The sequence below is a fragment of the Tenrec ecaudatus genome, chromosome X (assembly GCF_050624435.1).
Source record: "Tenrec ecaudatus isolate mTenEca1 chromosome X, mTenEca1.hap1, whole genome shotgun sequence".
Taxonomy (NCBI): Eukaryota; Metazoa; Chordata; class Mammalia; order Afrosoricida; family Tenrecidae; genus Tenrec; species Tenrec ecaudatus.
The window spans coordinates 39896089-39907279 of NC_134548.1; positions in this window are offsets into that span (position 1 = coordinate 39896089).

Below are 11191 nucleotides of genomic sequence, written 5' to 3' on the forward strand. Positions count from 1 at the left end.
ACACTCCTGGTGGGACTGTAAATATATATGACCACTGTGGAAAGCTATATAATGCCACATCAAATACCTGGGAACAGACATTCCATATGACCCAGCAATCTCTCTACTGGGTACATACCCTAAAAAAGCACGAGCCATGACAACAAGAGGCCATATGCATCACAGCACTGTACACAATAGCAAAGAGATGGAAACAACCTAATTGCCCATGAAGAGAAGACTAGGCTACACAAGAAACTTCAGTACCTCCACAAGATAATATTATGCATCATTAAAAAACAGTGATGAGACCTGAAAGCACTGCCTGGCCTGGATGAGTGTGGAGAGCATTATGCTAAGTGAAATCAGTCAATCACAAAAGGACAAATATTGTAGGAGACCACTGTTATAAAGAAAAAATAAGACAAAGATTTTGATAAGAAAAAATTGACAGGTATTGTGGTTTCCGCATGCGGAACAGGATAATAGGCTAGAAGGTTGGCAGGTGATAACTTGGGTGAAGGAGAACATGACTATCCACAAGGAGAAGAGAAATAAAAGGAGAGGGTAGGGTAAGCTCCAGGGGGTGAGTAATTGATAAATAATTTAAACTCATATGGAAAATTGATTATCTGAAATGGAACCCTCACCAAATTCACAATTTAAGAAATTTTAATTCAATATATCTTACAATGTAGACATCACTGTAGGAGCTGAGACCTCTGTAAGCAGTTTATAGAGAAATTTCCGTAATCTAACATTTTGTTGCAAAGGGATTTTTAAGAGGCAGAGATTTTATAAATTCTTATAACAAAAAGTTTGAACTAAAAAGGAATGCAGAAATTATTGAGTGTAATGTAATCAATTCTGCTTCCCTACTTCATAATGTTACCAGAAGGAGGCTCAGAGTTTACACTTCTCCATTCCTCAGTTCTTGTTCCACTTGCAAGAAAAATTTCAGTCAAGGGTCAAAATTCAGACCAGAGTCAGAGAAAAAGCTTTGAACCTGAAGAGTGAGTTTATTGATGGGGATACTTTGAAAAAGAAGTCCAAAGGGTCCTAAAATCTCAACAAATAAACAAACAACAAAAATATAAAACTCACTGCCATCAGTTGATGCCAACTCACAGTGACCCTTTTTAGGACAGGGTAGAACTGCCCTGGTGAGTTTATGAGACTTTAACTCTTTATGGGAATAGAAAGCCCAGGCTTTCTTCCAGTGAGCAGCTAGTGATTTCAAACTGCTGACCTTTAGGATAGCAGCCCAAAGTAAAACCACTACACCATCAGGGCTCTAAAGGGTCCCTAGTTAGTCTAGAAGGCCTGGCAAACTGTAGGGTCGAACTCTATATTCTGGTAATGGTGGACCTTTATATTCCACCAATGGTGGACCTTGAATGATAGGCTGGTTTTCGGGAAGTCTTCTGCTATGGGCTGATCCTCTGGAGTGTACCTTCTTTCCTCAGGTATGGTCATCCCAGCACTCTCGACTTCATGGTGCGCCCTTATCTCAGACCCCAAATCCAAGAGGTTATATAGTCATTGTGGTCAGCAGTTAAAAATAATGAACTGCTTTATGGGAACACCACACTGATAAGAAAAAGTATAAGAATCTATAATATTGATAGATGCAGAAAAGGCATTTGACAACATCCAACACTCATTCCTAATTAGGATGTTCAAGAAGATAGGAATGGAAGGCCAATTCCTCAAATTAATACAAGGTATCTATGAAAAGCCAACAGCTAACATCATAGTCGATGGAGAAAAGACTAAATGAATCCCACTGAAAAAGGGGACCAGACAAGGAAGCCCCTTGTCCCCACTTCTATTTAATATCATACATGAGGTTCTAGCTAACAACAGAAGACAGTGGAAGGACATTAGAGGTATCAGACTGGAAGAAGAGGAGGTGAAATTATCACTATTTTCAGATGACATGATTCCGTACATTGAAAGTCCCCAAAAGCTCCACAACCAAAGTATTGACAGTGATAGAGGAATATGGAAGAATGGCAGGATACAAATCAACACACAAAAGTCAGTTAGTTTGCTATATACATCAGACAAGACCATGGAAGAGGAGATCAAGAAGGCCAAGAGCCAAGAACAAATTGAAATATCTATGGATTTATTTGACCAAAGAAACAATAAGACCTATACAAGGAAAACTACAAGACCCTACTACAGGAAAGCAAAAGCAGCCTTCACAAATGGAGGAATACTCCATGCTAACGGATCAGAAGACTCAATATAGTAAAAATGTCTATTCTACCCAGGGAACTTTATAAGTTTAATGCTATCCTGATTCAAATATCAACAACCTTCTTCAAATAATTGGAAAAACTGACCAACAATTTCATATGGAGAGGGAAGAAACCAGAATTAGTAGAGAACTCCTCAAGAATACAGACAAAGTTGGAGGGCTTGCTTTACTTGACTTTAACACCTACTACACAGCCACAGTTGTCAAAACAGCATGACCTTGGCATAACAACAGAAACTCAAACCAAGGGAACGGAACAGAAAACCCAGAAATAAAACAATCATCATATAGACAACTGATCTTTGACAAGAGTCACAAAAGCATCAAGAGGGAGAGTAATGCCCTATTTAACAAGTGATACTGGAAACAATGGAAATCAACATGTAGATAAATGAAACAAAATGTTTAATTCATCACATGCACAAAAACAAACCCAAGGTGGATCGCAGACCTAGAAGAAAAACCCAAACCATCAAGACCATTAGCCAAGGAATCGGGAGAAACCTAAGAACCTTGGCCCAGGGAATACAAAGGCTAACTGCAATAGGGCAAGGTATGCATACAGTGGAACCTGAAATCGACAAGTGGGATTTACTAAGGATGAAATACCTGTGTGTGTAAAAAGAGTTTACCAAGAAGGTAACAAGGCAACCCACAGACTGGGAGAGTATTTTTAGCAATGACTCAACAAAGGACTTAAAATCTACAATACCTTCCTTGGCTGCAAAAAGAGGAAAACGGTTAACCCCTTGAAGAAGTGATCAAAAGAACGGAAAAGAAGTTTCATTCGGGAGATCATTAGCAATCAGAGAAATACAAATCAAAACAAACATGAAATCAGAAAATCAGAGGGTAACAACTGTTGGAGGGGATGTGGTAAGATCGGAACCCTCCTGCATTGCTGGTGGTCTTATAGATGAGTACAGCCACTGTGGAAAGTGATCTGGAAATCACAAGCTGCCATTCATCAGAAAAGCAACAAGCCTACATTGAAGAAGCACACTGCTGGTGCAATCATGAGGAGTCATCGGGACCAGGTATTAGGCATCAGAAGACACATAACAAACAAACAAACAAACAATAACATATTGTTGAGAACAAGAGAGGTTGGAGCAAAGACCCAAAGCCCATCTGTAGACAATGGCACTATCCCCCCACAGAGGAACCACAGGGAAGGAATGAGTCAACTAGGGATCAGTAAAGCATCAATGAAACACACTATATTCCTCTGGTTTCTTGAGGCTTCTTCACCCCCCCACCCACTACCATGACCCCAGTGCTGCTTCTCAGTTCAGACTAGACCAGAACATGTACATAGGTATAGATAAAAGATGGAGCTCAGGACATACAGAATCCAGGAACATGAGTGGGAGAGGTGATACCAGAAGGGTGGGGGGAGAGGGGAAAAGGAAGGAAGAAAGGGGGAACCGATTGTAATGATGGACACATACACATACATCCCTTTCCAGGGGAAGAACAACAGGAAACGTGGGGGGAGAGAGATAGCGGTTGGTGTAAAATATGAAAATGATAACAATTTATAATCTATCAGGGGGTTGTGAGGGTGGTGGGGGGTGGATAGGGTGAAAAAAAATGAGAATCTGATCCCAAGGGCTCAATAGAAAGTAAATGTCTAGAAAAGAATGAAGGTGACCTATGTACAAATTTGCTGGATGCAGGTGATGTATGGATTATAACAAGAGTTGTAAGCGTCCCCAATAAAATGATCTTTAATAAAAAAATTCTATATGATAAAAGAAAAAAATCAGAAATGAAAAAAGATTGTTGGTTGTCAGAGGGTTGTTTTTTTTTCAAAAATTTAAATATATTATTCCAATACCTTCTTGCCTAAGTCATTTCAATAGAAAAATCTGAACTCATCTTAATAACGTTTGCCTTTATATTCAATTGTCTTTTTCTTTTTGCTGTGCTTTACTCAGGATTTTGTTTTTGCATATTGGAAAGTTTGATTATTGTATGTTAAGGTGATTACCTTTGAGGATCAATTCTGTTTGGAGTTCTCTCAATTTCCTGAATAGGTATTTCATATTTTTTCATGATATTAAGTAATTTCTCCTTTCATATTTTATCAATTATTTTCTCAGTAGTTAACATTTATTCTTTCTGTTCCAGGACATTTATCAGGTGTATGTTGTTCCTTTTGGTGGTGTACCATAATGTTCTTAGGAAATCTTCAGCTTTTGATCTTGTATTTTATTCTTGAGAAATTTATCTTTGCAGTCACTGATTCTTATTTCCACTGTTTCTATCCTGCTGTTTTCTTCTTTTACAATGTTATCGGAATCTAATATTTTGGTGTTTCCATTTTGTATTTCTGTTGAAATTGTCGTATTATTTCTAGCTTTTCTACCATTTTGTCAGAATGATCTTTTTAAGCATTTCTGAATTCTTGACTGTAGCTTGAATTTATCTATTTCTATCCAATTTTCCTCCATTCACCAAAGGTAACTGGAGACCATCGTTGTAATCTCTTTCATGGGAGGATCTGTGGTTTTCTCCTTCTCCGGGACTTCCTCTGGGCCCATATACATGTGTTGTGGTTGGTTGTGTTGTTCTCTCCTGTTTCCTTAGTGTATAGAGATCAATTGCTGCTTCCAAGACAGTGTTATTGCTTGTTAATGTGTCTTTTTGTGTTTGACTCTGAATACAGAATTATACATAAACATCTGCTACAGAACTTGGGTAGTCAAGTGTATCTACTGTATGTACTTGTGTATAAGCCGAGCTTTTCAGCACAAAAAATGTGCTGAAAAACTGGGGTTCAGCTTATACACGGGTCAGTGGCATGAATGGATGTTATCTGGTCAAGCCCCACTAACAAAAGGAGGAAATCTCATGAGGCCTGGCATAGAGTTAATAGCAAAGTGGGTTTGAGATGCATGGGAAGACATACCAGAAGACATGGTGGGACATGCCTTACAGAAATGTAGTATTAGTAACGCTATGGATGGCAGTGAAGACTGCGCTTTGTATGAAAATGACAGCAGTGATTGTGATGACGGCGATCTCAGTAAGGACAGCGTCTATGATGACCTCACACCAGCTGAAGCTCTGCATTGGGATATGGATGATGATGAGGAATCCAGTTTTGAAGGATTTTAACTCTTATACTTTAGTTTGGTTGCTGATTGAGCTCAGGGAATAGTACTCTTAAGGTATGATTGTTAATACCTTATTGTTTTTGTTGAACCTATTTTCTACTTACTGTGCTGGTTTACTAATGTTAAATGACTTGTCCTTTTATTTATGTTTTTATTTAAAATAAATATTTAAAGACATTACCCCACTGATGTCTCAATTTTTAGTAATTTTATTTTCATTTGTTTTGATTATTGAAACTCACCTATAGCTCCTGTATTTTCCACCCTAGGCTTATACTTGAGTCAATCAGTTTTTCTGGTTTCCCGGGTAATAATTAGGTACCTCGGCTTATACTCGGGTTGGCTTATGTTCGAGTGTATACGGTAGGTGATTTGATTTTAGCCTACCCTCAGCAGGCACTGAAGCCAGTAAACAAGTCAAAGTCCTGTTTTTGAGGCTGATTCCCAAGTTTCCAGGAGTACCTGGTAATGACTGACCAAAGGAGCATCATGGGAGAGAGAAGTGACTAATTAGAACAGCGTTTACTAAAACTACCTCTTGCAGAGACTGTATGTCAGTGTTGGACCCAATTACTGTTTGAGCATGGGCTGTGGGCACCCAGGCGTTAGCACTTTGATTTCTGGGCCCTGAGTAGAAACACACTCCTGAGAGGACGGTCTCTCATAAAATGTGCCCTCTTGAATCTGTACCCACTCAGGTTGGTCAGTCCTCCTGATGCACTGGGGAAGCTTTGCCACAATCCCACCCCCAAGAGTTTCAGCCGGGTGCTGGAAGCCAGTTCACAGCTCACCCAAATCTCCATAATCTAGTTGGCATGCAAAGAGTGAGCCAGGACTCTTCCAGTCCCAGGGCTCTGAAGTCCTTGTATTTTCCTGGCCGAGTTCCCATTCAACTTCCCCCAGACACCCAGTTATGTTGGAGAGCTGGTGTTAGTTTGTGGTGGGAGAGTGGGAGGGACTGGCTATTAGTTCACCACTATGGTCTAGAGTAGAGTGGACATTCAGGGTGTCTGGCTGGGGCAGAATAGAATCCACAGTTCGTTTTGTTTCTTCAACTGCTTGTGGATCTTTTTGTTAGTTTCTCCTTGAGACACATTTGGCAAGTGCTTCCATTTTTAAGACTAGGGTCTGGAACATAAGCTTCTGCAATCTTTCTCCAACTTCAAAAGCTTTCCTTGAAAGAGGGATCAATTGTGGCTCCGACTATGTGGTCATTTTGTTTTGCCACAAATTGTTTATCTTATTTTACAAGCTCAGTAATGAACTATTAGTGTTAGGAAATGTAAGAGCCAACCCGTTTGACAAGGTTTTGAATTTGAATTTCTGTGTTGAAATGGGTTCCTTTACGTGTTTTTTTTTGCCTTGTGTTTGAAAAAAATGGAGAGAATTCCCCCCTAGGGTCTGAGGAATTACTTTAGCCCCAGTTTCATATCCCAAAGGGTTTGTTAATTTTATTCAGGTAGATTGGCATTTTCTGGTTATGCTGTAAACAGCCTGTGGTTTGAAATGTTTGGTCTGGTCCCTGTCATTTGAATGCACCTTGCTGAGATTGGTGAATCGTCTATGCAAATGGAGTTACTATAGACAATGCAAATAAAGTGACTGTAGCTTTCTATGTAAATAAAATGCACTGTAGCCTACCACAAGGGAGAGTTTGTTAGCATGGGGTCTCAGTAAGACAATCATTTCTTGAATCTGATCAATAATTTCTAGGGATAAACATCCAGCTTCACAGGGTTTTTGAAGTAAAAAGAAGCAAGAAATGAAATAGGAGGAATAAAGAAGAGAGAAGCAGAGATAGATCCAGCTATAGCTAGCTGGCTCCTTAGCTAGATGGACCAGTAAGGCTGAGAGAGCTGTCCTACACAGAAGTAGAAAGACATTGCCTGTATGTTTTCTGATCCTGATTTTGAGTTGCATCTAGTTTATCCTGGTTCTAAGTTGTACTCTGTTACTTCCTCAATAAAACACTTAACGGTAAGTATAGTTTGTGAGTTCTCTGTGGCCATTACAATGGAAGAGATGCTGGTGTGAGAATTGGTAAAAGGTTGGTTAGTGGAAATATGTCTGACCTCCACCTCATAGGAATAAACCTTGGCCTGAACCTAATCATTATCTTCCCTGAAGCAAAACAGATACTATTATTCCTAGTAATCCTGTTTAATAATTTCTATGTTTCCCAAGATCTTTGTTCACATTAACTTATGTCACATGTTTTAAGTTCTGTCTTCATCACAGCTTTTAGAACACCTATGTAATTCAGAAATCTCTGCAGTTGTGAGAGGGCACATTTTAAAATGGAATTTATCTGACATTAAATAAATCAATCATGACACTTAAAAAACAATATTAAGTGTGCCTCATAAGAGAAGTAATTGAATGATACCCACAATCTAACACCTTTATAATGAAGCGAAGATATAGAAAACTTAAGGAAAAAGGTTGTTCCATAAAGTAGCCAAATATCTCTCATGATGATTTTAAAAGAAATTGATGTTTTTAAAAACTAAAACAGTATTCAAACTTTTTAAAAGGTATCATCTGATCAAGAACCAATGGTACTGACCAAAGAAGTTCTACCTGCATTAAAAGCATTAGCACAAAACAAGGCTCTAGGAGTTGATGGAATAACAATGAAATATTTCAACAAGCTAAACAAGCACTAGAAGCACTCATTTGTCTATGCCAAGAAAAAATGAAGACAGCCAACTAGCCAAATGACTGGAAGAGATTCATATGTCCAAAGAAAGATAACCCAATAGAATGCTTAAACTATAGAACAGTATCGTTGATATCACATGCAAGTAAAATGTTGCTGAAGATCATCCAACAATGGGTGAGTGCATCAGCACATTTATGGGAGCTGCCAGATGTTCAGGCCAGAATCAGAAGAGGACATTGAACAAAGGCAATCATTGCTGATTTCAGATAGATCTCGACTGAAAGCAGAGAAAACCAGAAAGATGTTCTCTTGTGTTTTTTAAAAACATTTTCTTAGGGTCTCATACAACTCTTATCACAATCCATAAATACATCAATCGTGTAAAGCACATCTGTACATGCATTGCCCTCATCATTCTGAAAACATTTACTCTCCACTTCTATGCCAAGGCATTTGACTGTGCAGATCATAAAAAATAAACAAACAAACAAACCACTATGGATACCTTGAGAAGAATGTCACTGTCATTGAGTAAATGCTGGCTCCTAGCAACTCCCTGTGATTTCCTGAGACTGTAACTGTTTATGGGAATATAAAAACCCAGTCTTTCTTCCTGCAGAGCTGCTGGTGATTTCCAACTGCCAACCATGTGCATTGTAGCCCAATGTCTAACCACTACACTGCCAGGGCTCCTTCTTGAGAAGAATGAGAATCCCAGAATATTGCATTGTGCTCATGCAGAATCTGTACATGGATTAAAGAGATAGTTGTGCCAACAGAATAAGGGAATATGGCAGGGTTTAAAATCATGAGAGCTGTGTGTCAGGGTTGGACCCTCCCACCATACTTATGCAATCTTCATGCTGAGGAAGTAATCAGAGAAGATGCATTATATCAAGGGCAATGTTCAACTTTCAGATGCATAGGAGGGAATTGAAAATACCATGACTTGCTTTTCAATTCTTTAAAGGGATATTGTGTTTTCTCCTTTCCTTGTCTCACTTCTTCATCTTCTAATTGATTCCTTTAATAATGTAGTTAGCACTCTGAGAAACTGGAACTTTAGTTATCTACAGGTGACCTCTACCCAATGCATCATTTGTTCTCCTGACTGTTGCTTCAATGAGTATTGACTGTGGATCCAGCAAGACAGATTCCTTGCCAACTTTAATCTTTTCTCTGTTTACCTTGATGCTATGTACTGATCCAGTTGTCAGGATTTTGGTTTTCGTTACAGTGAGTATTATTACATAATACTGAAGGCTGAAACCCTTGATCTTCATCAGCAAGAACTCCTCACTTTCAGCAAGCAAGGTTGTATCATCTGCATATCGCATGCTGTTGATAAGCTTTCCATCAATCCTGATGCCAAGTTATTCATATCATCCAGCTTCTCTGATTATTGGCTCAGCATATAGATTGAATAAATAAGATCAAAGAATGCAACATGATGCCACTTTTCCTGATTTTAAACCATGCAGTGTTCCCTTATTCGGTTCACACAACTACCTCTTGCTCCATGTATAAGTTCCGCATGAGCACGCACAGTGATCTGGAATTTCCATTATTCCTCAGTGCTATGCATAGTTTGTTATGGTCCACAAGGCCAAATGCTTTGCATAGTCAATAAAATACAAGTACGCATCTTTCTGGTATTCTCTTCTCTGAGCCATGGCCCATCTGAAATCAGCAATGATATCATTTGTTCCACGTCCTCCTCTGAATCCTGCCTGAATCTATCACAGCTCCTGGTCAATGTACTGCTGCAACCATTGTCAGATGCATTTTATTTGCATGTGATATTAATGTTTTTGTCAGATAATTGGAGCATTTTGTTGGGTCACATTTCTTTGGAATGGATACAAATGTAGATCCATACTGCCAGTCAAAAGCAGGCAGAACTTCTCCTTTTCACATGTCTCGCAAGCTACATTCCCAATTTGTGAACCCTTTTTCCTTTCAAGGTCACAATTCACACTTACTGAAAAAGAAAACAGGCATGATTGGGTATGTATGATTTATTGTGGGTGTAATGGCTTACGGGGATTTTGATCCCCATATATGTGGCCTTATAAACTCTTCAATGGATGCTTGCATTGGTATGGGTTTCAACAAAGCAAAATGACCTCATTTGTAAGTTGATGCTGTGAATCACTTTAGGGTATTGAGAACTGAGACAAGAAAGGGAGTAAACTAATGTATGATAATGTAATTAATAAGGTAGCTACCACTCTGAGCAATTGGAACTCAGTCCCACGGGACCTCTAGGAAAACAGTTGCCCATCATTGGTTGAGAGCTGCTTTTGCGGTTATTAACTCTCTTTGACCCTTTGCCATGCCCACTCTAAGGACTGAGCTAACTGGGAAAACAGCCTTCCTGCAGAGAACAGCATATGTTTGTAATTAAGTAGCCTTTAACATGTTGAGGAGAATTCCAAGGAGATGGATTAGGTCACCAACAGTGTTTGTTATGGGACACAAAACAAAGCATCAAAGCTTCCATTCCCACCCAGAACAATTTAGAGTACCATGACAGAAATATTTAAGAAGTATCTCTTCGGCATAGCCATTTGGGGTTCCCATAGGGTTTCCTTTTGGCAAATATTGTATGGGATGGATTGGTTAGTTAAAAGTTTGCAAAGAATATATTGGCACATGTATACTGCATGACAAAAACACACACACCTTTAGGGAATTTGCTGTTCATTGAGTTTCCCACAGATTTCTCATTGGATTCATTGGGAATTTACAGTGAATGGCATTTTCTGAGCCTCACACTTAGTGCATAGTACAAGGTTATTGTTCTGTATCATGGTCCACAGCTCAATGCAATCTTCCACCTGCCAGAAGGATTGTTTTCTTCCCCCACTGTGTGACTCTGGTGCAAAACCTTACAACGTTATTATTGTCTCTATATGTTGATTTTCTATCAGAATTAGAATTGTGTGAGAAACAGATTCTAGATACCCCCCGAAAAATAAGCCTCACAAGTTCAACAAATTCATTTATAATATCTATAGATTTATCTTTTCTCTAGGGGCAGTTCTACACTGTCCTAGAGGGTCACTACGAGACAACATTGACTCGATTGCAGGGAGTTTGGTTTAGTTTGGTAGTTTGAAGATTTTGATGGAATGATTGCACATTTTTCCAACAAAGAAA